This window comes from Carcharhinus amblyrhynchos, chromosome 33, assembly GCF_965287045.1.
Source record: "Carcharhinus amblyrhynchos chromosome 33, sCarAmb.v2.hapA, whole genome shotgun sequence".
NCBI classification, from domain to species: Eukaryota; Metazoa; Chordata; class Chondrichthyes; order Carcharhiniformes; family Carcharhinidae; genus Carcharhinus; species Carcharhinus amblyrhynchos.
The window spans coordinates 16,183,685-16,210,118 of NC_137356.1; the positions used below are offsets into that span (position 1 = coordinate 16,183,685).

At 49.6% G+C, this 26,434-nt stretch overlaps 1 pseudogene; it reads left to right on the forward strand.

Annotated features, from left to right (window-relative positions):
• Positions 1 to 4,892: 4,892 nt before the first annotated feature.
• LOC145361098 (steroid receptor RNA activator 1-like) lies at positions 4,893 to 5,772 on the forward strand (annotated as a pseudogene).
• Positions 5,773 to 26,434: the final 20,662 nt, after the last annotated feature.

Here is a 26,434-nt window from a genome sequence, read left to right on the forward strand (position 1 = left end):
AATCCCTACGGAGCGGAAGGAGGCCATTTGGCTCATCGAGTCTGCACTGACCACAAACCCACCCAGGTCCTATCCCCATAACCCCATGCATTTACCCTAGCTAGTTCCCCCGACACCAAAAGGAATTTAACATGGCCAATCCACCCAACCAGCACGTCTTTCAGTCTGTGGGAGGAAACCCATGCAGACATGGGGAGAATGTGCATACTCTGCACACTGACCCAAGCTGGGAATCGAACCCGGGTCCCTGGTGCTGTGAGCCAAGTTGAGTTGGGCTTGGTCCTGCAAAGGCGCATTGGACCGTCACTGGATCCCAAGGAGAGATTTCCTGGAATATCGAAGGTTTAGGAGGGATTTGATTGAGGGTTTTGTTTTAGGGAGTTTAAAAGAATTGATGGGTTAGAGACGGAGACAGTGGTCGCTGATCCGGGAGAAGTCTAGGAGAAGCGGGCTAACGAAGGGGAGTATAGCTGGAAAAACAGAGGCATTCGTATAGGAGAAAAGTTGGAAAAATTGCTGCACAAGGACTGATAGAGAGGGGGAACGCTCGCCCACAAAGCGTGCTGAATGCTCATTAAGTTAATGGCCTATCATTTTATGGAGTCAAAGTGCATGGTGAAAGATACAGATGACCCATGATCTAACGGAATGGTTTAACAAGCTCTGGAGGCTGCCTGCTCTCCACCCATCAACCAGTGTGGTTTTAAACCGGACAACAACTAAAACAAAGAAATATAGAAGATAGGAGCAGGAGGAGGCCATTTGGCCCTTCGAGCCTGCTCTGTCCCATTCATCATGATCATGGCTGATCATCCAACTCAATAGCCTCATCCTGCTTTCTCCCCATAACCTATAATCCCATTTGTCCCAAGTGCTGTATTCAGCCGCCTCTTGAATACATTCAATGTTTTGGCATCAACTAGTTCCTGCGGTAATGAATTCCGCAGGCTCACCACTCTCTGGGTGAAGAAATGTCTTCTCATCTCCGTCCTAAATGATCTACGCCGAATCCTCAGACTGTGACCCCTGGTTCTGAACTCCCCCCTCCATCAGGAACATCCTCCCTGCATCTACCCTGTCTAGTCCTGTTAGAATTTTATCAGTCTCTATGAGATTCCCCCCCTCACTCTCCTGAACTCCAGTGAAAACAATCCTAACCTAGTCAACGTCTCCTCATACATGAGTCCCGCCATCCCCGGAATCAGCCTGGTAAACTTTCCCTCAAAAGCAAGAACATCCTTCCTCGGAAAAGGGGACCAAAACTGCACACAATACTCTAGGTGTGGCCTCACCAAGGCTCTGTATAATTGCAACAACACATCCCTGCTCCTGTACTCGAAACCTCTCGCAATGAAGGCCAACATGCCATCTGCCTTCTTTACCACCTGCTGCATCTGCATGCTTACCTTCAGCGACTGGTGCACAAGGACACCCAGGTCCCTCTGCACACTCCCCTCTCCCAATTTACAGCCATTCAGGCAGTAATCTGCCACCTTGTTTTTGCTTCCAACCTCACATTTATCCAAATTATACTGCATCTGCCATTGATTTGCCCACACACCCAACCTGAAGGACCATAGATCACAGATCGTAGAACCCTACAGTGCAGAAAGAGGCCCTTCGGCCCATTGAGTCTGCACCGAACACAATCCCACCCAGGCCCTACCCCCATATCCCTACATATTATACCCACTAATCCCTCTAACCTACACATCCCGGGACACTAAGGGGCAATTTCTTAGCATGGCCAATCAACCTAACCCGCACATCTTTGGATCTCTGTATCCTCGTCACAGTTCACTCTCCCATTCAACGTGGTGTCATCTGCAAACTTTGAGATGTTACATTTTGTTCCCTCATCCAAATCATTAATATATATTGTGAATAGCTGGAGTCCCAGCACCGATCCCTGTGGCACCCCACTAGTCACTGCCTGCCAATTTGTAAAGCACCCATTAATTTATACTCTTTATTTCCTCTCTGCCAACCAGTTTTCTATCCATCTCAATGCACTCTCCCCAATCCCATGCACTTCCACGATAATCTCTTATACGGGGACTTTATCAAATGCTTTCTGAAAGTCCAAATATACCACATTGACTGGCTCCCCCTTGTCAACTCTACTCATTACATCTTCAAAGAATTCCAATAGATTTGTCAAGCATGATTTCCCCTTCGCTGCCTCTGTCTGATCCTGCCACTGCTTTCTAAATGCTCCGCTATACAGTCCTTAATCATGGATTATCAAGGTGTCAGTGACTTCACGCCCTCCACGTATCTCCGGGGACAGAATTTTCACAGTCATTAGCTCTGCGCCAGAGATTAGCGCACAGCTAATTTAAATACTGAAATTCCCATTTCACTCCTATTCAAGGGCCCGAGACTGAAGTCTCCTGGCTCGTGAGCCTTTCCCCGCTGCTGCAGGAGTATTTCACTCCAGTGGGGTTTACACTGCCCCACTAACAGGGAGCTGGAGGCCCAACCCTGCTGGAGGGAATAAAGCCCATGGAGGCCCCCACCCCCCCAGGAGGTCAGGGATAAAGGGAATGCACCCTGTGCATTTCCAGCCTGGCGCTGCCAACCTGGTCCTCTGGCACTGCCCACAGAACAAACTGGTTAACACCAAAAGGGGCACCTTGGTACTTTACCTTGGGCATCTGGCAGTGCCAAGGAAGGTGGAGCCAAAAGGAGGTGGGGCCCATTGGAGGCAGGGCCTGAGGGTGGGGCTTATTGGGGATGGGTGTCTCTGCTTTTGGGATTGGTGGCTCGTGGGCAGAGGGAGAGAAGTGGGTAGTCGGGGGCTGGCCATCTGGGTGGAAGGGGGTGATATTGAGGGGGGGGAGGGGTGGGGAGCAATGGGGTGATTGGAGATGGTGGGAGGTGGGGGGGAGACATCAGAGCTGGCCCGGATAGATCTGGGAGGGATCAGCAAGGACAGCAATATGGGGTCATGGAGGGGGCTAGCCAATGATTGGGAGGCCAATAGTGCAGGGCTACTGCACATACATCGATCTCCGTGCTGATAGAACACTATCCTGCCGCCCTGTCCAGCGGGAATAGGCCCTGTCCACTGACTCTCTCTGAGGCACTCTGCTGTGCTCAGAATACGGGAGATTAATTTTGAAAAATCCCACTTAAAAGAAAAATCAGCTCAAGTTAGTCCCGATTTTTACGCGAATTTGGCACTTTGTATTTTTCTTTTGGGAGAATCGCTCTTAACCTTCCCAACCCAAGAACAAATCGGGTGAACCTTCGCCATAGGACGAGCCATCCCGGACAAGCCCAGGGATTGGGCAGCACGGTAGCACAGTGGTTAGCACTGCTGCTTCACAGCTCCAGGGTACAGGGTTCGATTCCCGGCTCCGGTCACTGTCTGTGTGGAGTTTGCATATTCTCCTCGTGTCTGCGTGGGTTTCCTCTGGGTGCTCCCATTTCCTCCCGCAGTCCGAAAGATGTGTGGGTTAGGTTGATTGGCCATGCTAAAAAAAAATTGCCCCTTAAGAGTCCTGAGATGCTTAGGTTAGAGGGGTTGGCAGGTAAATATGTAGGGATATGGGGGCAGGGCCTGGGTGGGATTGTGGTCCGTGCAGACTCGATGGGCCGAGTGGCCTCCTCCTGCACTGTTGGGTTTCTATGATTCTATTTCTATGATAAAAAGCCAGTATCACCAGCTGCTGCCACTCTTTGAGAGGGAGAGCCGGCTGTGGTGATTTAACCTGAGGATCACCGCATCTCAGGCGAGGGGCAAGGCTGAGTAACCTCAGCCGGTACAGGAACTGAATGTGCGCTGTTGCCATCGCTCTGCATCGCAAACTAACCGTAAAGCCAACTAAGCTAAACCAACTCACCGTGCCACCTCCAAGGCAATCCTTCCTTAGGAATGTGGATCAAAACCAGAGACAGTGCTCCAGGTAGGGTCTCACCAAAATCAGGTCCAGTTGTAACCAAAGGCCATTCCTCCTGCACCCAGTCCCATCCCCCCCTGAAATCACAGCCAATGTGCCATCTGCCTTCCTAACTGCTTGCTGCATCTAGATGCCACAACTCTCTGAGTATCTCGTAGCAGGAAACCCGAACCTCTCTCAGCACCAACATTTACAAGTTCTAGAATGTAGGGAACTTTGAAAGATCACAATCAGTCCACCCACTTCCTCTGCAGCCACCTACCATAGAACCCCAGGGTGGAAGCCAGCAGGGCAAGGGATGTCATCAAGGAGCAGGAGTAGGCCATTCAGCCCCTCAAGTCCGCTCTGCCACTTAATACGATCATGGCTGATCTGAGAATAACCTCAAAACTGCATCCCACCTCCCTACAAAAACTACAAAAGGTAGTAGCCCAATCCACCACACAAACCAGCCTCCCATCCATTGACTCTGTCTACACTACCCGCTCGCCTCATTACAAGAAGGATGTGGAAGCTATTGAAAGGTGCGGAGGAGATTGACAAGGATGTTGCCTGGATTGGGAGGCATGCCTTATGAAGATAGGTTGAGGGAGCTCGGTCTTTTCTCCCTGGAGAGACGAAGGATGAGAGGTGACCTGACAGAGGTTTATAAGATGTTGAGAGGTATAGATAGGGTGGATTCTCGGAGGCTATTTCCCAGGGCTGAAATGGTCGCTACGAGAGGACACAGGTTTAAGGTGCTGGGGAGCAGGTACAGAGGAGATGTCAGGGGTAAGTTTTTCACTCAGAGGGTGGTGGGTGAGTGGAATCAGCTGCCGTTGGTGGTGGTGGAGGCGAACTCTCTGGGGTCTTTTAAGAGACTTCTGGATGAGTACATGGGATTTAATGGGATTGAGGGTTATAGGTAGGCTTGGTAGGTAGGGATACGATCAGCACAACTTATGGGCCGAAAGGCCTTTTGTGCTGTAGCTTTCTATGTTCTGTGTAATGTCAGATCTCTTTGTCAGACCAGGAAACCAGGAGTGAGGCTGGAATGATCCTCCTCAGTTTTCAGGTGGTTTGCAGACACAAGCGCAGACTGGTCCCAGGAAACATTTTCTCACTAAGAGGTTACCACTACCTCAAACCAAAAGTTTGTAGACCAGCTGGAATCCCTCCTGCAGGTTCTTCAGGAGCCTCTGTGAAGATGCCACCACCTCCAAAGCAATCTGGCCTGTCCAGCATTTATAAACCAGCGCAAAGTGCAGCAGTTACACCTGATTGTGAAGTAAATGTGGAAGATGTTTTAACTCCATTGAATGGGCGGCATGGTAGCACAGTGGGTTAGCACTGCTGCCTCATAGCTCCAGGGACCCGGGTTTGATTCCCGGCTCCGGTCACTGTCTGTGGAGTTTGCACATTCTCCCCGTGTCTGCGTGGGTTTCCCCGGGGTGCTCCGGTTTCCTCCCACAGTCCAAAGATGTGCAGGTTAGGTTGGTTGGCCGTGCTAAAATTGCCCCTGAGTGTCCTGAGATGCTTAGGTTAGAGGGGTTAGCGGGTAAAATATGTCGGGATATGGGGGTAGGGCCTGGGTGGGATTGTGGTCGGTGCAGACCCGATGGGCCGAAGGGCCTCTTTCTGCGCCGACCACAATCCCACCCAGAACAAGGTTTGTGATGACACTGGCAGAAGGCTGTTAATGCTCCAGGCGATGTGGCAATCAGGAAAACTATCCATACCACTAGGAAGCGAGCGCTGCAACTGGGATTCTGCTGATGAAATCCACAGATCTTTGATGGTGGACCATGTGAATGAAGTGGGGCAGTGGATGGTCGGAGTGAAACGCCTCATTGCTGAATCCAAAAATCTACCATCTGGCCTTACTTGAGTGTTGTTGGAGCTGCACTCATCCAGGCAAGTGGGGAGTATTCCATCACACTCCTGACTTGTGCCTTGTAGACAGGCTTTGGGGAGTCAGGAGGTGAGTTATTACCACAGGATTCCCAGTCTCTGACCTACTCTGGTAGCCACAGTATTAATATGGCTATTTATTTACTTTTGTCACAAACAGGCTTACATTAACACTGCAATGAAGTTAATGTGAAAATCCCCCAGTCACCACAATCTGGCCCCTGTTGGGGTAAACCAAGGGATAACTTAGAATGGCTCATGCATCTAACCAGCATGTCTTTCGGACTGTGGGAGGAAACCGGAACACCCGGAGGAAACCCATGCAGACACAGGGAGAACATGCAAACACCCCACAGACAGTGACCCAAGCCAGGAATCAAACTCGGGTCCCTAGTGCTGTGAAAATCATAAAATCCATACAATCCTGCAGTGCAGAAGGAGCCTATTCGGCCCACTGAGTCTGCACCAACCACAATCCCACACAAGCCCTATCCCCATAACCCCATGCATTTACCCAGCTAGTCCCCCTGACACTAGGGTTAATTCATCATGGCCAATCCAACTAACCCGTACATCTTTGGACTGTGGGAGGAAACTGGAGCACCCGGAGGAAATCCACGCAGACTGGGGGAGAACGTGCAAACTCCACACAGTCAGTGACCCCAGACCCGGAATCGAACCTGGGTCCCTGTGCTGTGAGGCAGCAGTGCTAACCACTGTGCCGCTCCTTGGCTTATGGCCAAGGGGGGCTGGTTAGAGTCCCTTTTGTTGGTGATGGACGTTGCCTCACACTTGTGTGGCACGAGTGTTATTTGCCACTTGTCAGCCCAAGCCTGGATATTGTCCAGATCTTGTTGCGTTTGGACATGGACTGCTTTAGTATCTGAGGAGTGGCGAATGATTCAGAACATTGTGCAATCACTGGTGAACATCCCCACTTCTGACCTTATGACAAAAGGAAGGCCACTGATGACCCCTTCTATCACTTTGTTGACAATTGAGAGGAGATTGATGAGGCAGTAATTGGTGGGTTGGATTTGTCCTTGTTATGTACAGGATGTACCTGGGCAATTTTCCACCTTGTTGGGTAGATGTCAGTGTTGTAACTATCCTGGAAGAGCTTGGCTAGGGGGGCGGCAAGTTCTGGAGCACAAGTCTTCAGTGTTATTGCCGGAATATTATCAGGGCTCATTGCCTTTGCAGTATCCAGCCATTCCAATCCCTACAGTGCATAGGGAGGCCATTCAGCCCATCATGCCTGCAACAGAGGCGCTATATAAATGCAAGTTGTTGGAGTGAGTTTGCAGCTCCGGCTGGGATCACGAAAGTCGGACTCTGATCTGCCCCGGGCAGCCTGCTAGCCCAGCAGCCAGATCCAAACCTTGTGGAAGGAGCAGTAGGAGAGCGTGGGGGTGGCTTTGGCTGGGAGCTGGAGAAGTGGGAATTGTTTCCCCCCCCTGCTCAAGTTCACTTCGACCTCCCCCAGCTCACTCTCTCTCCCCTCCGGGGCTGCAAGTCTCATAGCCAAAGACCTCTGCCATGTGGCCATTTCTCATGCAGAACTGAGTGCGGCTATTCAACTCGAAAGGGCATCACCACCAAGATATTTGGTCCAGTTTTGAAGGAGGGAGGGGGTTAGGGAGGTGGACAGTAGATTAGTGAGGGGGCCACTGATTCCCAAACACCCTCTCCCATACCAATTACAAACTCCTCTGAAAGTTCCATCTCTGTACAGCTCAGCACTGCATTGAGAAATGCATCAACCTAGACATCATTAGGGCATTCATTCCCCAAGCCCTGGGAACCCCCCCGCCTCACCCCCCCCCGCCCCCCCCCACCACCACTCTCACAGCTGGAACCCAAGGGTCTGAACCGGCTAAGGCTCCTTAGGCAGCACCTTCCAAATCCATGACCTTGACCATCTAGAAGAACAAGGGCAGCAGGCACATGGGGAACACCACCACCTGGAGTTCCCCTCCGAGTCGCTCACTTGGAAATAAATCGACTGTTCCTTCACTGTCGCTGGGTCGAGATAAGAACGTAAGAACATAAGAAATAGGAGCAGGAGTAGGCCATCTAGCCCTTCGAGCCTGCCCCGCCATTCAATAAGATCATGGCTGATCTGTTGCGGTTCAGTTCCACATTCCCGCCCTCTCCCCATAATCCTTAATCCCCTCGCTTATCAAAAACCCATCAACCCACGTCTTAAAAATATTTAGCGAGGCAGCCTCCACCACTTCAATGGGCAGAGAATTCCAGAGATTCACCACCCTTTGAGTGAAGAAGTTCCTCCTCAACTCCGTTCTAAACCGCCCCTTTATCTTGAGGCTGTGCCCCCTAGTCCTACTGTCCTTTCTGAGTAGTAGATCTAGGAGATCCAGGAGCTCCCTCCCTAACAGCACTGTGGGTGTACCTACACCAAGTTGCTGAAGTTTATTTTATTAGTATCACAAGTGAGGCTTACATTAACACTGCAATGAAGTTACTGTGAAAATCCCCTAGTCGCCACACTCCAGTGCCTGTCTGAGGGAGAATTTAGCACGGCCAATGCACCCTAGCCAGCACTTCTTTCGGACTGTGGGAGAAAACCGGAGCACCCGGAGGAAACCCACGCAGACATGGGGAGAACATATAAACTCCGCACTGACAGTGACCCAAGCCGGGAATCGAGCCCGGGTCCCTGGCACTGTGAGGCGGTAATGCCAACCACTGTGCCACCGTGTGAACCACAGTGGCTTAAGAAGGCAGTTCACCAGCGTCTTCTCAAGGGGCAATGGGTAAGAAATGCCAGGCCTAGCCAGCAATACCCACATCCAACAAATGAATAAAAAAGCAACAGAAAAGCCAAAGGGGTTAAATGAAAGAGTTGATGAGAGAAACTGAGCTCTGCATTCCCTCAGGTACATGGGGGTGAGGGGTGGGGGGGGAGGGTAGTTGACGGAGATGATTAAGATGATTGAAAAAGTTGATGTGGTTGAAAGAAACTATTTCCTCTGCTAAGAGTTCTAACAGAACAAGGGAGCACAAGAACAGAGTATAATTAATTAGATGGCGCCTTTAATGAGATGAAACATGCTGAGGGATTTCACCGGCGCATTAGAAAACTTTGATTTATCATTGTCGCGTGTATTAGTGTACAGTGAAAAGTATTGTTTCTTGTGCGCTACACATACACAGCCTCCCGTTCATAGAGAAGGAAATGAGAGGGCGCAGAGTGTAGTGTTACAGTCATAGCTAGGGTGTAGAGAAAGATCAACTTAATGCAAGGTGGGTCCATTCAAAAGTCTGACGACAGCAGGGAAGAAGCTGTTCTCGAGTCGGCTGGTACGTGACCTCAGATTTCCGCATCTTTTTCCCGATGGAAGGTGGAAGAGAGAATGTCCAGGGTCCTTGATTATGCTGGCTGCTTTTCCAAGACAGTGGGAATTGTAGACAGAATCAATGGATGGGAGGCTGGTTTGCGTGATGGATTGGGCTCCATTCACGACTCTTTGTAGCTTCTTGAGGTCTTGGGCAGAGCAGGGGCCCATACCAAGCTGTGATACAGTAAGAAGTCTCACATCGGGTTAGAGTCCAACAGGTTTATTTTGGTATCACGAGCTTTCGGAGTGCTGACCCTTCAGCAGGAGAGTTGGGTTCACAAACAGAGCACATACAGACACAGGCTCAATTACAAGATAATGGTTGGAGTGCAGGTAATCAAGTCTTAAAGGTACAGACACTGTGAGTGGAGAGAGGGTTAAACACAGGTTAAAGAGATGTGTATTGCTTCCAGACAGAAAGAATGCTTCCTATGTGGCAGAGGTACATGAGAGGATATTAGGTCAGATGACCAAAAGCTGGGTCAGAAAGGTGGGTTTTGAGGAGTGTCTTACAGGGGAACAGTGAGGTAGAGAGGTGAGAATTCCTGGGCTAGGGTGCTGAGGTAGCTGATGGCACAGCCAAAGAGCAAGTGACTAAATTATTGGCAATGTTGGGGGTCAATGGGTGCTATTCGGATTGGCGGTTGGTGACTAGTGGGGTGCCCCAGGGGTCGGTGCTGGGGCCTCAGCTATTTACCATTTATATAGATGATCTGGAGGAGGGAACCGAGTGTAGGGTGTCGAAATTTGCTGATGACACCAAGATTGGGGGAAAGGCAAATTGTGCGGAGGGTGTGGAGAGTCTGCAGAAGGATCTAGATAGGCTGGGCGAATGGGCCAGGAAATGGCAAATGGAATTTAATGTTGGCAAGTGTGAGGTGGTCCACTTTGGTAGGAAGAATGGTAGGAAGGACTATTACTTACATGGCGAAAAACTGCAGCAGGCGACGGTGCAGAGGGACCTCGGGGTCCTTGTGCATGAGTCGCAAAAACCCAGCCTGCAGGTGCAGCAGGTGGTCAGGAAGGCGAATGGGATGCTGGCCTTCATAGCGAGGGGGATTGAATATAAAAGTAGGGAGGTCTTGCTGCAGCTGTATAGGGCATTGGTGAGGCCGCAGCTGGAGTACTGTGTGCAGTTTTGGGCGCCGCACCTGCGCAAGGATATTTTGGCCTTGGAGGGAGTGCAGAGGAGGTTTACTAGGCTGATACCGGAGTTGAGGGGGTTGAGCTATGAGGAGAGGCTGAATAAACTAGGCTTGTACTCGTTAGAGTTTAGAAGAATGAGGGGAGATCTCATTGAGACGTATAAGATGATGAATGGGATGGATAGGATAGAGGTGGAGAGACTCTTCCTGCTCAAAAAAGACAGTAGGACTAGGGGGCACAGCCTCAAGATAAAGGGGGGGCGGTTTAGAACGGAGTTGAGGAGGAACTTCTTCACTCAAAGGGTGGTGAATATCTGGAATTCTCTGCCCGTTGAAGTGGTGGAGGCTGCCCCGCTAAATATTTTTAAGAAGCGGGTTGATGGGTTTTTGATAAGAGAGGGGATTAAGGGTTATGGGGAGAGGGCGGGAAAGTGGAACTGAGCCACGACAGATCAGCCATGATCTTATTGAATGGCGGGGCAGGCTCGAAGGGCCAGATGGCCTACTCCTGCTCCTATTTCTTATGTTCTTATGTTTCAAATAAAGCCAGAACTAGAGCAGTGCAGAGGATGGTTGGAGACAGGGAGGGATGGAGGGAGGTAGAGAGGGAGGGGTGGGCACGGCCATGGAGGGGTTTGAATACAAGGCTTGAATGTTGGCACAGTGGTTGGCAGTGCTGCCTCACAGCTTCAGGGACCCGCGTTCGATTTCCAGTAAGGGTCACTGTCTGTGTGGAGTTTGCATGTTCTCCCCGTGTCTGCATGGGTTTCCTCCGGGTGCTCCAGTTTCCTCCCACAGTCTGAAAGATGTGCTGGTTAGGGTGCATTGGCCATGCTAAATTCTCCCTCAGTGTACCCGAACAGGCGCCGGAGTGTGGCGACTAGAGGATTTTCACAGTAACTTCATTGCAGTGTTAATGTAAGCCTATTTGTGACACTAATAAATAAAAAAAATCAAGATGTTGCTTGACTGGTAACCAATGTGGGTCAGTGAGTACATGGGGTGATGGGGGACGGGGCGTGCCGTGGATTAAGACACGGCCAGCAGAGTTTTGGATGTCCTCAATAAGAACATAAGAACATAAGAAATAGGAGCAGGAGTAGGCCATCTGGCCCTTCAAGCCTGCCCCGCCATTCAATAAGATCATGGCTGATCTGTCGTGGCTCAGTTCCACATTCCCGCCCTCTCCCCATAATCCTTAATCCCCTCTCTTATCAAAAACCCATCAACCCGCTTCTTAAAAATATTTAGCGAGGTAGCCTCCACCACTTCAACGGGCAGAGAATTCCAGAGATTCACCACCCTTTGAGTGAAGAGGTTCTTCCTCAACTCTGTTCTAAACCGCCCCCCCTTTATCTTGAGGCTGTGCCCCCTAGTCCTACTGTCCTTTCTGAGCAGGAAGAGTCTCTCCACCTCTATCCTATCCATCCCATTCATCATCTTATACGTCTCAATGAGATCTCCCCTCATTCTTCTAAACTCTAACGAGTACAAGCCTAGTTTATTCAGCCTCTCCTCATAGCTCAACCCCCTCAACTCTGGCATCAGCCTAGTAAACCTCCTCTGCACTCCCTCCAAGGCCAAAATATCCTTGCGTAAGTACGGCGCCCAAAACTGCACACAGTACTCCAGCTGCGGCCTCACCAATGCCCTATATAGCCACAGCAAGACCTCCCTACTTTTATATTCAATCCCCCTCGCTATGAAGGCCAGCATCCCATTAGCCTTCCTGACCACCTGCTGCACCTGCAAGCTGGGTTAAGAAGGGTTGAACGTGGGGGAACAGCCAGGAATGCGTTGGAACAGTTTATTCTGGAGGTGACAAGGGCTTGATGAGATGATGTGGAGATGCCGGCAATGGACTGGGGTAAGCACAGTAAGAAGTCTCACAACTTCAGATTAAAGTTCAACAGGTTTATTTAGCACAAGCTTTTGGAGGCTCAGGCTCCTTCATCAGATGACTGGGAGTTGTGTTTCACAAACAGAGCATGTATAGACACAAACTCCATTTACAAGATAATGGTTGGAATGCGAGTCTTTACAGATAATCAAGTCTTAAAGGTACAGACAATGTGAGTGGAGAGAGGGTTAAGCACAGGTTAAAGAGATGTGTATTGTCTCCAGTCAGGACAGTTAGTGAGATTTTGCAAGTCCAGGCAAGTCACGGGGGTTACAGATAGTGTGACATGAACCCAAGATCCTGCCTGAGGCGTCCTCATGTGTGGGGAACTTGGCTATCCGTCTCTGCTCAGCAACTCCGCGCTGTTGTGTGTCGTGAAGGCCGCCTTGGAGAACGTTTACCCGAAGATCAGAGGCCGAATGCCCGTGACTGCATTCACACTGGAAGGGAACACTCCTTCCTTGTGATTGTCGAGTGGTGTTCATTCATTCGTTGTCGTAACATCTGCATGATCTCCCCAATGTACCAAGTCGCGGGACATCCTTTCCTGCAGTGTATCAGGTAGACAACGTTGGCCGAGTTGCAAGAGCATGTACCGTGTACCTGGTGGATGGTGTTTTCACGTGAGATGATGGCATCCATGTCGATAATCTGGCATGTCTTGCAGAGGTTGCTGTGGCAGGGTTGTGTGGTGTTGTGGTCACTGTTCTTCTGAGGCTGGGTACTTTGCTGCGAGCAATGGTCTGTTTGAGGTTGTGCAGTTGTTTGAAGGCAAGAAGTGGGGGTGTGGGAATGGCCCTGGCGAGATGTTTGTCTTCATCGATGATTTGTTGAAGACCCCGGAGAAGACGTCGTAGCTTCCCCGCTCCAGGGAAGTACTGGACGATGAAGGGTACTCTGTCCACTGTGGAGGTCAGCACCGACCTCTTCAGAAACTGCACTGACCTCCTCAGAAGACAAACACGGGACACGGCGGACAGGACACCCTTCGTCATCCGGTACTTCCCCGGAGCGGGGAAGCTACGACATCTTCTCCGGAGTCTTCAACATGTCATCGATGAAGACGAACATCTTGCCAAGGCCATCCCCACACCTCCACTTCTTGACTTCAAACAACTGCACAACCTCAAACAGACAATTGTTTGCAGCAAACTACCCAGCCTTCAGGAGAACAGTGACCACAATACCACACAACGCTGCCACAGCAACCTCTGTAAGATGTGCCGGTTCAGGAGAACAGTGACCACAACACCACACAACGCTGCCGCAGCAACCTCTGTAAGACATGCCGGATCATCAACATGGTTGCCATCATCTCACATGAGAACACCATCCACCAGGCACGGTACATACTCTTGCAACTCGGCAAACGTTGTCTACCTGATACACTGCAGGAAAGGATGTTCTGAGGCTTGGTACACTGGTGAGACCATGCAGACATTACGACAACGGATGAATGAACACCGCTCGACAATCACCAGGCAAGATTGCTCCCTTCCTGTCAGGGAACACTTCAGTGGTCATGGGCATTCGGCCTCTGATCTTCAGGTAAGCATTCTCCAAGGCGGCCTTCATGACACACGACAGCGCAGAGTCGCTGAGCAGAGACTGATAGCCAAGTTCCGCACACATGAGGACAGTCTCAACCGGGATCTTGGGTTCATGTCGCACTATCTGTAACCCCCATGACTTGCCTGGACTTGCAAAATCTCACTAACTGTCCTATCTGGAGACAATACACATCTCTTTAACCTGTGCTTAATGCTATCTCCACTCACATTGTCTGTACCTTTAAGACTTGATTAGCTGTAAAGGTTCGCATTCCAGCCATTATCTTGTAAATTGAGTTTGTGTCTGTATATGCCCTGTTTGTGAACACAACTCCCTCTCAGCTGATGAAGGGGCAGCGCTCTGAAAGCTCGTGCTATCAAATAAACCTGTCGGACTTTAACCTGGTGTTTTGAGACTACTTGATGAGATGAGACAGAGACAAAGTCAGATGATACAACAAAGGTGGGACTAGGTGGCCTGAGAGACAGTGCAACTTTGGTAGGAAGTTAATCCCAGGTAAATAGTGGCACCAACATTCAAACAGACTAACTTTAAATGTGGAGTCGGCCATTCTGCGGCAAAGGCCGTTCTTCACATACAGGGGAATGTAAATGTCCCCCCATTAAGCTGCTGAGATGGGGGTTGGGGGGGGGTGGTGAGGGGGGCTGGTTTCAATTTTAAAAATTTAAAACAGAGATGTTATGTTGGGTCAAGGTGGCAAGGATTCTTGAACAATGGCAAAGCAGCCTGGGTCAGATTGAGTGGCGAAGCAGGTTTGAGGGGCTGAATGGCTCTCTTCCTGTTCCTATGAAGAGTGGCAGTGCTTGCCCCAGGCATTTACAGAACCGACAGGCACTAGGAGTGACTGGAGGTGGACGGCTAGGCTCCACTGGCACACACCGACCTTGCTAGTATACACCGGCCTCAATGGCAAACACTGGCCTTGCTGGTATTCACCAATTTCACTGGTACACACAGGTCTTGCTAGTATACACCAACTGCAGAAAATGCAGATGCGTGGGATTGAGGGTGATTTAGCAGTTTGGATCAGGAATTGGCGAGCTGATAGAAGACAGAGGGTGGTGGTTGATGGGAAATATTCAACCTGGAGTGCAGTTACAAGTGGTGTACCTCAAGGATCTGTTTTGGGGCCACTGCTGTTTGTCATTTTTATAAATGACCGAGATGAGGGTGTAGAAGGATGGGTTAGTAAATTTGCTGACGACACCAAAGTCGGAGGAGTTGTAGACAGTGAGGATGGATGTTACAGTTTGCAGAGGGACATATATAAGCTGCAGAGCTGGACTGAGAGGTGGCAAATGGAGTTTAATGTGGAAAAGTGTGAGGTGATTCACTTTGGAAGGAGTAACAGGAGTACAGAATACAGGGCTAATGGAAGGACTCTTAGTAGTGTTGACGAGCAGAGAGAGATCTCGGTGTACGTGTGCATAGATCCCTGAAAGTTGGCACCCAGGTTGATAAGGTTGTTAAGAAGGCGTATGGTGTGTTAGCTTTAATTGGTAGAGGGATTGAATTTCGGATGACATCATGTTGCAACTGTACAAAACTCTGGTGCGGCCACACTTGGAGTATTGCGTACAGTTCTGGTCGCCGCATTATAAGAAAGATGTGGAGGCATTGGAAAGGGTGCAGAGGAGGTTTACCAGGATGTTGCCCGGTATGGTGGGAAGGTCTTATGAGGAAAGGCTGAGGGACTTGAGGTTATCTTCGTTAGAGAGAAGGTTACGAGGTGACCTAATTGAGGCATACGAGATGATCAGAGGATTAGATAGGGTGGACAGTGAGAGCCTTTTTCCTCGGATGGTGATGGCTAACACGAGGGGACATAGCTATAAATTAAGGGGTGGTAATTATAGGACGGATGTCAGAGGTAGGTTCTTTACTCAGAGGGTAGTAAGGGTGTGGAATGGCCTGCCTGCAGCAGTTGTGGACTCGCCAACTTTAAGGGCGTTCAAATGGTCAGTGGATAGGCATATGGATAACATTGGAATAGTTTAGGTTAGAGGGTCATTAGATTGGTTCCACTGGTCGGCACAACATCGAGGGCTGAAGGGCCTGTACTGCGCTGGAATGTTCTATGTTCTAACTTCATTGGTACACACAGGTCTTGCTGGTACACACCAGCCTCATTGACACACACCAGCCTCACTGGTACACACCGGCTCCCCCGCACTTGGCCAGACTTTCTCAAACCAATCCTTGTCCAACACAAGAGAGGAAGACCATTCCTGAGGTGGCAGCTCCAGCAGTGCGGAGCTGTGACTGATTCCGATGACTAATCCATCCGTCTCTGAACCAAGGCAGTTGGCTGTGTCCTTAAAAGGGCAACGCACAGAAACCCAGGCCCCACCTGCAGATCATCAACCCAAAAAGTAGAAGCTTTTCGCGACCTTCACAACCAAATATGCTTCTCGTTTTATTTTTGGGACGTGTGGTCGCCGCTTTAACTGGGGAGGGGGGGGGGGCAGCCAATTGGTGCACAGCAAGATCCCACAAACCAAGGGAAACAAGCAAGATAATGAGCCAGGGAATCTGCTTCAGAAACTTGGGGGTTTGGGTGGTAAATTATTGGCAAGGGCACCAGGGAGAATTTCCCCGGCTTCCTGTTTGGAATTGGGACCCCCCCCCCCCCCTACCCCCCACCTCCCTGGCCTTGACAGAGCCTGGCTTTCATGTTTTATCCCAATGATACCACAGCTCCGAGTGTGTGGCCCATATCTCGGTGACGTACATCTCAGGCTCGCCATGCAACCTTCAGAGGTGAGCCAGGCTGGCCACTCAACCACAGCTGCTCTAGCAGTGGCGCCTGTGATAGAGAAATGCATCGAGCACTTTCTCTTTCGCAGGCGAAGTTTCCTCTCCTGACAGCAGATCAGCTCTCTCTCTCTCGAGAGGGGCGTTAGGTATTGTGGGTGCAACACTGGGGTCAGGGTGGTGTGAGGAGGGGGTAGAGGGGTGGTGGGGGGGACAGAGACACATCCTCCGAACTGGCTTGGGGCAGAGAAGTTGGAGCCAGAAGTCAGCCACAAGCTTGTTATTTCCTGTGAGGGAGGCAGTGCTGTAGGTACACTGAAACACAGTATACACACAAGTGCAGCAATGTTTCATCGAGACACAGAGAGAGAGAAAAAAAAACACTGGATCTGTCGCTCGACTCCAGCTTGGAAAGTTTCCCCGTGCCAGTTGGTTTGTGCCAAATGTAAGGTCAAGGCGAGCCCACGGGCGACGTCATCCCGTGGATCTGCAGCTTCTGGCTGGTTCCTTTCCTGTGTCTGTGCAGACTTCTCTGCACGCCAAGGGCTTTTCTAACTCACACACATTTTGCTGTGAGGTGGGGGAGGTGGAATCCTGCTGTAATCACGGTGGCTCGCACCAGGGACCTGAGTTCAATTCCCAGTCTGCGCAGAGTCTGCACTTTCTCCCCATGTCTGCCTGGCTTTCGTCCGGGTGCTCCAGTAAGGTGCTCTTTCGGAGATTCAATGGGCTGAATGGCCTCCTTCTGCTCTGTAGTTATGTGCTTCTATAAGGTTTCCTCCCACAATCCAAAGATGTACCGGTTAGGTGGTTTGGCCACGCTAAATTACCCCTTAGTGTCCAAAGATGTGCAGGTTAGGTGAATTGGCCATGCTAAATTGCCCCTTAGTGTCCAAAGATGTGCAGGTTAGGTGGATTGGCCATGCTAAATTGCTCCTTAGTGTCCAAAGATGTACAGGTTAGGTGGATTTGCCATGGGAAATTGCCCCTTAGTGTCCAAAGATTTGCAAGTTAGGGCGACTGGCCACGCTAAATTGCCCCTTGGTATCCAAAGATGTGCAGGTTAGGAACATTGGCCATGATAAATTGCCCTTTGGTGTCCAAAGATATGTAGGTTAGGTGGGTTGGCCATGCTAAATTACCCCTTAGTGTCCAAAGATGTGCAGGTTAGGTGGATTGGCCATGCTAAATTGTCCCTTAGTGTCCAAAGATGTGCAGGTTAAGTGGATTGGCCATGCTAAATTGCCCCTTAGTGTCCAAAGATGTGCAGGTTAGGTGGATTGGCCATGCTAAATTGCCCCTTAGTGTCTAAAGATGTGCAGGTTAGGTGGGTTGGCCATGCTAAATTACCCCTTAGTGTCCAAAGATGTGCAGGTTAGGTGGATTGGCCATGCTAAATTGCCCCTTAGTGTCTAAAGATGTGCAGGTTAAGTGGATTGGCCATGCTAAATTGCCCCTTAGTGTCTAAAGATGTGCAGGTTAAGTGGATTGGCCATGCTAAATTGCCCCTTAGTGTCTAAAGATGTGCAGGTTAAGTGGATTGGCCATGCTAAATTGCCTGCTTGGATTTGTGAGTGGGTTAGGAGGAATAGCATGATAAATGCACGAGTTGGCCTGGGTAAGACATCCTGTCAGGGAGTCGGTGCAGACTCGATGGGCCAAATGGACTCCTTCTGCACTGCAGGGTTTCTATGATTGTGAAGACTGAGTTTGCAGTTTTGAACCTTGCTTTATGATCACTCACCTGGATAATGGGTGGCTTCCAGGTGCGCTCTTGAGGGTCTTTACATTCAGGGGTGGCAGTCTGGTACACCTCACTAATAAACATTGGTCTGGAATTTGTCTTCAGAAGCCCTGCGACCTGGATGTTTCCCCTTCAATCCATCTGAAATAAAGCTGACAACATTTCATTGAGGCAGGAACCACGTCGTAGGTTTTACCTGACACCAAGCTGATGTCCAGAAGATGGCACGGTGGCACAGTGGTTAGCACTGCTGCCTCACAGAGCCAGGGACCTGGGTTCAATTCCAGTCTCAGGTCGCTGTCTGTGTGGAGTCCGCACCTTCTCTCCGGTTCTGCGTGGGTTTTCTCTGGTTTCCTCCCACAGTCCAAAAATGTGCAGGTTAGGTGGATTGGCCATGCTAAATTGACCCTTAGTATCAGGGGAATTAGCAGGGTAAATATGTGGGGTTATGGGGATAGGGTTCTGGGTGGTCAGTGCAGACTTAAAGGGCTGAATGGCCGCCTTTTGCACTGTAGGAATTCCATGATTCTATGAATTTATGTCTTAATGCAAACAAAATCACCCCTCCCCCACTCTCCCCGGCCATCAGATAATATTTGTAGGCAAGGTTTTCCTCACCAGAACCAGTACCATACTTTTCACTGTATACTAATACGTGTGGCAATAATAAATCAAATCAAAGTATTGTTTCCTGTGGGCTATACAGACAGACCATACCATTCATACAGAAAGAAACAAGGAGGTACAGAATGTAGTGTTACAGTCATAGTTAGGGTGCAGAGAAAGGTCAGCTTAATATAAGGTAGGTCCACTCAAAAGGCAGTGGGGAGGCTGTTCTTGAGTCGGTTGGTACGTGACCTCAGGCTTTTGTATACTTTTCCTGAAGGAAGAAGGTGGAAGAGAGAATGTCCGGTGTGCGTGGGGTCCTTAATTATGCTGGCTGTTTTGCCGAGGCAGCGGGAAGTGTAGACAGAGTCAAAGGATGGGAGGCTGGTGGAAATAAATAACCGTGCAGACTGCCATTCAGATCATTGTGTCTATTTTAGCTGAGAAAGGACTCTGTCTCTCGTGCGAGAGAAAATGCTGGAAAATCTTGGCGGGTCTGGCAGCATCTGTAAGGAGAGAAAAGAGCTGACATTTCGGAGTCCAGATGACCTTACGTCAAAGCTAAAAAGCACAGAAAGTGCGAGATATTTATACTGCAGGGGGAGGGAATGAAAGATGAGTCATAGCCACAGAAACAGGGGGAGGGCTGACATTCGCAGCTCACAGAGAGGTTAGAAGATGTGAATGGGCAAATGGCTTCTTTATTGTCTTTCTGCATTTTTCTTCCTCCTATATTGTCCCCTTTTTTTTAACCTTTTCTCCCCCTTTCTCTCCATTTTTTCTCTCTCCCGCCCATCCTCCCCCCACACATATTGATTTGTCGCAGCTCACTCTCTGATTTCAGCTTCTCTGCAGGCCAAAGGTCAACTCACTAAGCACATCCACCCACAGGTTTACAGGGACTGTCACAGCACCTCGGCGCTTGTGGAAAATGCTGCTTTTCCTTCCTCTTGCTCAGGCATCTCTCCCACCCACCCACCTTTCTATCTCTTTCTTGTTGGGGCACAGTCTGTGGTGGCCGAAAGTCTGTGTGAGCGACTACCAGAGGGAGTGATAGATATTCAATGGTGTATGTAGACAATCAGGCCAATTCCTGATCTGCACCTGCACCTTACTTGGGTGGCATGGTGTCACAGTGGTCAGCCTCACAGCGCCAGGGAACTGGGTTTGATTCCAGCCTTGGACCTCTGTCTGTGCGGAGTCTGCACATTCTCTTGTGTCTGCGTGGATTTCCTCTGGGTGCTCCACTTTCCTCCCACAGTCCAAAGGTGTATAGGTTAGGTAGATTGGACATGATAAATTGCTCCTTAGTGTCCAAAATTGTGTGGGTTAGGTGCATTGGCTATGCTAAATTGTCCCTTAGTGTCCAAAGATATGTGGGTTAGGTGCATTGGCCATGCTAAATTGTTCCTTAGTGTCTAAAGATGTGCAGCTTGGGTGGATTGGCAAGATAAATTGCCCCTTAGTGTCCAAAGATGTGTAGGTTAGGTGCATTGGCCATGCTAAATTGTCCCTTAGGTCCAAAGATAAGTGGGTTAGGTGGATTGGCTACGCTAAACTGCCCTTTAGTGTCCAAAAATGTGCAGCTTGGGTGGATTGGCCATGCTAAATGGCCCCTTAGTGTCCAAAGATGTGCAGGTTAGGGGGATTGGCCATGCTAAATTGTCCCTTAGTGTCCAAAGATATGTGGGTTAGGTGGATTGGCCATGCTAAATTGCCCTTTAGTGTCCAAAGATGTGCAGGTTGGGTGGATTGGCCATGCTACATTGCCCCTTAGTGTCCAACGATGTGCAGGTTAGGTGGATTGGCAATGCTAAATTGCCCCTTAGTGTCCAAGGATGTGTAGGTTAGGTGGATTGGCCATGCTAAATTGTCCCTTAGTGTCCAAAGATATGTGGGTTAGGTGGATTGGCATGATAAATTGCCCCTTAGAGTCCAAAGGTGTGCAGGTTAGGGGGGGTGGCCATGCTAAATTGTCCCTTAGTGTCCAAGGATATGTGGGTTAGGTGGATTGGCCATGCTAAATGTATTGTATTTGGGGAGAAGGTTAGGGAGAGGGCCTGGGTGGGATGCTCTGTTGGTGAGTCGGTACAAAGCCGTTGGGTTGAATGGTCTCTTTTTGAACTGTAGGGATTGTATGGATTCCCTCTAGAAGTGCCCAAAGCTGGAGGTAAGGATCAGGCAGCAGGAACTCTGGCTGGTTCTCCTTTGCTGTCCCACTTCCCCACTCTCCCCCTCAGCCCAAAGAGGTTCACGGGCCAACCCCACCAAATGGATTTTATAACTTAAGAAGTGCTTCCCCCTGGTGGTCCAGCTCGGTAGGGTTAAACACGCAGCCCAGGTAACCCTCGCGCCATAGACTTCAAAAGTTGCGGGTTCAATTCCCATACCGTACAGATAATCTGGATTGACACTCCAGTGCAGTAACCAGGGAATGCTGCTCTGCTGGAGATGCTGCCTTGTGGTTGAGGTATTAAACTCAGGCCGTGTCTGCTCATTGAGGATGAGTTGTGGGGCAGGCTGGGTGCAAGGGACGGGGGTGGCGGAAGGATTGCTATTGTGGAACAAAATATCAGAAATCTAGTCACTCCCCATCTTCTAAGCAGTCAGGGGATGTTGTACGATCTTAAATCAGATTCTCTGGTCGTTAGCTCATTACTTACTGGGATCTTGCTGTGCACAAATTGACTTCCGTTCTTCCTTCTTTACAATGCTAGATTAGTGTCTAGTGGGCGGCATGGTGGCACAGTGCCTCAGCGCCAGGGACCCGGGTTCGATTCCCGGCTTGGGTCACTGTCTCTGCAGAGTCTGCACATTCTCCCCATGTATGCGTGGGTTTCCCCTGGATGTATGGATAACATTGGAATAGTTTAGGTTAGAGGGTCATTAGATTGGTCCCACTGGTCGGCACAACATCGAGGGCCGAAGGGCCTGTACTGCGCTGTAATGTTCTATGTTCCAGTTTGATTTATTATTGTCACATGTATTAGCATACAGTGAAAAGTATTGTTTCTTACACAGACAAGAGCATACCATTCATAGAGAAGGAAAGGAGAGAGTGCAGAATGTAGTGTTACAGTCATAGCTAGGGTGTAGAGAAAGATCAACTTAATGCAAGGTAGGTCCATTCAAAAGTCAAATGGCAGCAGCAGGGAAGAAGCTGTTCTTGAGTTGGTTGGTATGTGACCTCAGACTTTTATATCTTTTTTCCCGATGGAAGGTGGAAGAGAGAATGTCCGGGGTGCGTGGGATCCTTAATTATGCCGGTTGCTTTTCCGAGGCAGCGGGAAGTGTAGACAGAGTCGGTGGATGGGAGGCTGGTTTGCGTGATGGACTGGGCTACATTCACGACCATTTTGTGGTTTCCTCCCACACTCCAAAGATGTGAAGCTTGTGGGGATTGACCAAATTGCTCCTTCGGGTCAGAGGAAACTAGCAGGGTAAATACGTGGGGTTACGGGGATAGGACGTCGGTGGGATTGCTGTCGGTGCAGGTTCGATGGGCTGAATGGCCTCTTGTGGCTACTCTTTATTTGGCGGGTAAGGTGTTTTGAGATGTCCTGTGATTCTGAAAGGTGCCGTAGATTTATCTCAATCAGCTTAGGAACCTGAATAGTGCACCACTGGTGGGATCCAGGTCTGTTAGTGCTCTTCCTCTCTCCACCGACACTGCCTGAACGGCTGAGTTTTTCCAGCACTTTGTGCTTATATTCCAACAGCTTAAGAGAATCTTCTTTGACATCTCGCTCCTCCAGTGATACTCTCCTCGAAACCCATGTCCAAACAAGCTTCAGGTCACTTATCCTAATCTCTCCTTACGAGGCAGTGTCATTTATTGTCCAGTCACGGTCACGTCTACCCCTCGAGATGTTACAGGCGCCGTGCTAGTGGAAGTGTCTCCTGTCAACACAGAACTTGCCGTCCCGTCTGTGGCTCAGTCTCGGGTATCGTGCTCGCCTCGCAGGCAGCAGCCAGAGCCCTCCACTGCCTGCCCGGCACAAAGGATAGAAGCAGTCCACAGGGTGCTGGACAGCCATAGCGCCTGTGGCAGGATCAGTGTGCGCTGGCAACCTAAACCTCATGCAACAGCCACGTGTCAAGGCCTTCAAGAACAGTCTGTCCATTGGTAATGAGCGGCTGAGTCATGTTGGTCTGCTTCCAAATGCACTCCACAGCCACAGCTTTGAATTAGTGACCTCCATGCAGTTGTAATCTTTGACGTCTCTGAGTCTACGGAGAGAATAATTGTTAGTTCCTGACCACTCCGGCCCTGCCCCAGTAAGCACACACACCCACACGCTGGTGTTTAGCAACTATCAATGCCGTATCGATCAACCAATCCCACTCTTCCGATGGATGTTCACCAACCTGCAATGTTAACCGTTTCTCTCGCCGCGGATACCGAGGCCTGAATATCTGCACCCTCTACTGCGGATTTCAAAGTATCTACAGTACTTTGCACTCACTCAAACAACTTCACCCATCCCACAACCAACCGATCAAGAGGTCATGGCACTGTTGCCTCATGGCGCCAGGGACCCGGATTCAATTCCCGGCTCGGGTCACTGTCTGTGTGGAGCTTGCACGTTCCCCCCGTGTCTGCATGGGTTTCCTCCGGGTGCTCCCTCCCATAGTTAGAAAAGATGCGCCAGTTAATCATAGGAGCTGTACAGTACAGGAGGAGGCCATTTAGCCCATTGAGCCTGCACCAACAACAATCCCACCCAGATCCCCATCCCTGTAACCCCACATATTTACAGTCTTAAACCCCCCCTGATACTAAGGGGCAATTTAGCGCAGCCAATCAACCTAACCCACACATCTTTGGACTTTATGGGAGGAAACCGGAGCACCCGGAGGAAACCCACGCAGAAACGGGGAGAACGTGCAGTCACCGCACCTGAGTGACCCGAGGCTGGAATTGAACCCGGGTCTCCTGTAGTGCTAATCACTGTGCCACCAGTGGCCGTGCTAGATTCTCCCTCAGCGTACCCGAACAGGCGCCAGAGTGTGGCAACTAGGGGATTTTCACAGTAACTTCATTGCAGTGTTAATGTAAGCCTTACTTGTGGCACTAATAAATAAACTTGAACTTAAATCCCACCCATCCCACAACCAACCAGCCAATCCCATCCATCCCATAATCGACCAATCATATCCACTCATCCCCTCACCAACCACTCAGGCAATCTCACAGCCAACCAATAAACCGCAGACAATTAACCACATGGTATTGCTCAGTTTTTAACATCACGTGGGGATTTTTTTCCCTCAATAATCTCTCTCTCAACCTTTCTGTGCCAGTCACCGCACAGTCTCTCCTTCTCAGCAGCCCAGGCAACTCACTCCAGAGAAGAGAAGAAACTCCTCCACGCACTGGAGGCATCAAATAATGAGCCCCTAGTCCAGGCTGACTGTCCCAGTGCAACACTGAGGGAGTGCCGCACTGCCAGAGGTACTAGTTTTCAGATGAAACATTAAACTAAGGCTTCTGCCTCAGTTGGGACGTCTTGTTGAAGTTGTACAAGACATTGGTAAGGCCACACTTGGAATAGTGCGTACAGTTCTGGTCACCCTATTATAGAAAGAATAAGAACATAAGAAATAGGAGCAGGAGTAGGCCATCTAGTCCTTCGAGCCTGCCCCGCCATTCAGTAAGATCATGGCTGATCTGTCGTGTCTCAGTTCCACCTTCCCGCCCTCTCCCCATAACCCTTAATCCCCTTGCCTATCAAAAACCTATCAACCCGCGTCTTAAATATATTTAGCGAGGTAGCCTCCACCACTTCAACGGGCAGAGAATTCCAGAGATTCACCACCCTTTGAGTGAAGAAGTTCCTCCTCAACTCCGTTCTAAACCGCCTCCCCTTTATCTTGAGGCTGTGCCCTCTAGTCTTACTGTCCTTTCTGAGTGGGAAGAGCCTCTCCACCTCTATCCTATCCATCCCATTCATCATCTTATATGTCTCAATGAGATCTCCCCTCATTCTTCTAAACTCTAACGAGTACAAGCCTAGCTTATTGAGCCTCTCCTCATAGTTCAACCCCCTCAACTCCGGTATCAGCCTAGTAAACCTCCTCTGCACTCCCTCCACGGCCAAAATATCCTTGCGTAAGTGTGGCGACCAAAACTGCACACAGTACTCCAGCTGCGGCCTCACCAGTGAATATTATGTTCACCAGTGAACATTATAATGTGAATATTATCACATTGCCGTTTGTGGGATTTGCTGGGCGTAAATTGTCTTCTGTTTCAGAGGCATCTTGATCAATTGGGCCAGTGGGCTGAGGAATGGCAGATGGAGTTTAATTTAGACAAATGCAAGGTGTTGCATTTTGAGTGATTGAACCAGGGCAGAACTCAGATTAATGGTAGGGTGCTGGGGAGAGTTATAGAAAAAGAGATCTAGAGGTACAGGTTTATAGCTCCTTGAAAGTGGAGTCACAGGTGGGCAGACTGGTGAAGAAGGTACTCAGCATGCTTGGTTTCGTTGGTCAGAACATTGAATACAAGAATTGGGATGTCTTGTTGAAATTGTACAAGACATTAGTAAGGCCACACTTGGAATACTACGTACAGTTCTGGTCACCCTATTATAGAAAGAATATTATTAAATTAGAAAGAGTGCAGAAAAGATTTACTAGGATGCTATCAGGACTTGATGATTGAGTTATAAGGAGAGGCTGGACAGACTCTGGAGTTCTCTGGCATGTAGAAGGCTGAGGGGTGATCTTATGAGGTCTATAAAATAAGAAGGGGCACAGATCAGCTAGATAGTCAATATCATTTCCCAAAGGTAGGGGTGTCTAAAACTAGAGGTTAAAGCTGAGAGTGGAGAGATACAAAAGGATCCAGAGGGGCAATTTTTTCACACAGAGGGTGGTGAGTGTCTGGAATGAGCTGCCAGACGTAGTGGTAGAGGCGGCTACAATTTTATCTTTTAAAAAGCGTTTAGACAGTTACATGGGTAAGATGGGTATAGAGGGATATGGGCCAAATGCGGGCAATTGGGATTAGCTTAGTGGGGTTAAAAAAAAAGAGGTGGCATGGACAAGTTGGGCCAAAGGGCCTATTTACATGCTGTAAACCTTTATTATTCAATGCTGCCCTTGTCCTTTAGATAGTAAAGGCCGTGGGTTTGGATGGTACTGTCTAAGTAACCTTGTTGAGTTGCTGCGTTGCACCTTGTAGATGGTGCACATTGCTGCCAATTACTCAAACTTGGCTAGCGACAGAGTCACATCTAGCCTTAACCTTCTCCCACCATGAACTGGCCCATCCCGAACCCTCGCAGAGGCAGACGGGGTAGCTGGAGAGAGTGGATGTTTAAGATGCTGGGGTGCTGACCTAGTGGACTGCTTTGTCCTGGATGGTGTTGAGTCCTTGATTGTTATTGGAGCTGCACCCATCCAGGCAGTATTAGTGTTAGGGTATTAGCAATGAGGAGAGGTAGAATAAACCCGCTATGTTCTCACTGGAACGACGGAGGTTGACCTGATAGAGGTCTACGAGAAGGTGGTGGGAGCAGGTGCGATAGTGGCATTTAAGGGGCAAC